The sequence below is a fragment of the Triturus cristatus genome, chromosome 1_2 (assembly GCF_964204655.1).
Source record: "Triturus cristatus chromosome 1_2, aTriCri1.1, whole genome shotgun sequence".
Lineage (NCBI taxonomy): Eukaryota > Metazoa > Chordata > Amphibia > Caudata > Salamandridae > Triturus > Triturus cristatus.
Genome location: NC_140580.1, coordinates 983240045 through 983242992, shown reverse-complemented (window position 1 = coordinate 983242992; position 2948 = coordinate 983240045). Strand labels below are relative to the sequence as shown.

The 2948-nt window shown below is 40.2% G+C and overlaps 1 pseudogene; it reads left to right on the top strand.

Moving 5' to 3' along the window:
• The first annotated feature begins 339 nt into the window (after positions 1-339).
• Positions 340-1383, top strand: LOC146868512 (uncharacterized; annotated as a pseudogene).
• The last annotated feature ends 1565 nt before the right edge of the window (positions 1384-2948 follow it).

Genomic DNA, 2948 nt, shown 5'->3' with positions numbered 1-2948 from the left:
AAGTGATGTCATCACTGACCGGGACTTCCAATACAGTAGGGCGAGGCTATGTGGCAGCCCTCAGTGAACCAGAACCCTTGGAGATCAGGTGGCCACGCTGTGATGTAGAGGTGTCCGTCTCTTTTGGGGTGTTTGGAATACATATAAGGAGCTCCTAAGTGGCCTATGCAACAACCAAGGGCCATCCAGCAGAAGGTGATTGCTCTGTCATTATGAAGAGATACAACCATCTCAGCAAAAAAGGCTGCCTCTGATGATGGATTGGACTCTATTTTAGATATTACCGTAGCCTGACATCGGAGGTCATGGATGAGAATGCGCAGCAGAATAACCCTAAAGATGGGGGTCCTCCACCGTCAGATGGAAGCGCTTAGCCTCAAGGATTTGCCTCAACTGATATCCCCTATTAAGGGTGCCACTAGCGGCAAAAAAGCTTCAAGTAACGACGTAAATGTTGGAAACAATTTCATCGACATGGAAGAAGGTCAAGTATCCATAGCTCATCCTAACTCACTGGTCTATGAAGATATATGGTTTCTGGAGGAAACGGTTCCGGACACTGTAGTCGTGCAGCACCATGAGCAAGCACTGCCGACAGTTATGCTTCAATGGACCTTTGCGACTTTCAAGATTTCAGAGCCGCTGCCAAGTCCTATGAAAATGCAGAGGTTAGTAAAAAATAGCTGCTGACAATTTATCTATATATGGTGATATTGAATTTTAACTAATTGTGTGTCTTTCTTTCTCTTTTGAACTGTAGAAAGCATAAGCACAAAGATCTGTGGTAAAAGAGCAGCCCCAAAGGTTTACAATGTAAATTTTTACTGCTTATGCTGTTCAAAACAGTCTGAAAATTTTACAAGTCAAAACAAAGAGCCTCGTAAGAAATGTGTGTGTACCTATAATAGGGCAAACTTTGAAAAGGAAACTCCAGGTGACCCCTACGATGCCACATGACCAGGTTTTGCTGAGACTGTTGTGAACACCTGTGTCAAATGTGACTATTACAACCTTTATTACGGACATAAAATTAATGACGAACAGCAGGAGGCTCACAAGTGTCTCTACGACTAATAGCCATCAAGAACAATCCATCAAATATGTAGGTTGTTAGACCGTAATAAGTTATATAAACTGTTAAGATTGGTTTCTGGGTTGTCTGAGGAAAATAAATATGTCCACCCTGATATGCTTAAGGTCTTGCCAGCAATGCTCAAAGAGATCTGATACTCGAGCGAACCAACCTCAAAACTCGGGAGTATGCAAGGGTTGCGTGTGTATTTTGATAAAAGGATGATAGAAAGGGTCATAGAAAGACGTATGTGTGATATTTATTTTAGAAAATGAAGAATGGGCTCTTTAGCCTTACAGAGACTGTTTTGAAAAATGCTGAGTCTGTTGGTAGCAGGTCATTACTGTGTTATTTAACATTACATACGCACTCACTTTTAGGATGAGAATCAAAATGTCTTTGCCAAGATGCCTGGGAGTTAGACCCCGGATGCATATTGGTATATGTGTTGATTAAAGAAAGAATAGCTGAAATACACCCTGTAACAGCAGTATCTGATGCTTTGTGAGCTGCCCATGGAGATGCAGTGCAACAGTCCTGACTGTATAGCCAGATGGTGCATCAACACTTGGGTACCTACAATGGTGGTATACTGGAGTGTGTACAAATGCCGTATGCCTGAGTTAAGACTATTGCCAGAGTCCACCTTACACAGCGCCTTGGAGACTCTGACCAAAAATTATTTTAGAAATAAAGGTTTTGTATTGTCCGAACGTCAAAACTTGTGACACTGAAGCAGATTATCTGCCAAGCTCCTAGTAATGCCTGTAGCAGGTGTCATATTATGCATATGTAGTGAAAAGAAAGCAAAATGTCCAACAACTAGGAAAAGCCATGTACCAAGAAACTGTAAAATATGTCATGCTTGTATTTTGCTGACAATCATTTTTTTAAATAAAATGTTTTTACACAAAACAAGTGTCTTTCATTTCATGAGGTACATGGGATGATAACTTATTGGTGGACGTGTTAAGGAAGCTTTATTACAATACAAGAGGGGTCAGAAGCTTCGAAAGCTCCGAACCTCTCTTTAGAAGGGCTCTAGTTGAAAAACCAGCTGGTAACATAGTTCTGGTGAAGATATGGTCATCAGGGGAAGAGTCGTATACACTCCTAAATGGCAGGAGGACATAATAAGTCTTCAAGATCTCGCAAAGCATAATAAAAGCGCTCAATATATATTAACAGTCATAGATGTATTATCCAACTACGTCTATGCAGAAGCGCTGTGCGATAAAAGCAGGACTAGCATCACCAATGGTTTTAAAGCAAGCTTCAGCAGAGGTAGAACCCCTCAAAAAACTACAAACAGACGCTGGAAAATAATTCTTAAACAAATCATTTCAGAAATTATTAAAACAGCAAGCATTTCATTATTTTGTAAAGCAGCTGTTATACAGTGTTTTAACAGAACTTTAAAGTCTAGGATATGGAGATATTTAACAGCTTACAACATCTACTGATATGTGGATGATCTGCTGGCTTTTATAAATGTTTACAACGCCTATTACCACAGAACCATCAAAGCGTCTCCTATAGAGGTAACACCAGATAATTCATTAAAGGTGCGGAGAATGGTGTATGGGAGTCACTTCGCTGCAAGAGTAAATACTCTTCTTTTAAAAGAAGTTGGCCATGTTATTGTTTTGAAGTTGAAAAGGTTCTTTATGAAGTGTTACCAGCAGACGTTTAGTGACAAGAAATTTATAGTGGAAAGTGTGAAGTTTAAGGAGGGTGTATATATTTACAGGCTAAAGGACTACGATTAGGAAACGGTGTCGGGTGTCTTTTACAAGGGGGAGTTACAAAAGGTACTTGATGATCCACACAGGGTGTACATGGTTGAAATGACTCTGAAAAGGAAAGTTAGTGGGGT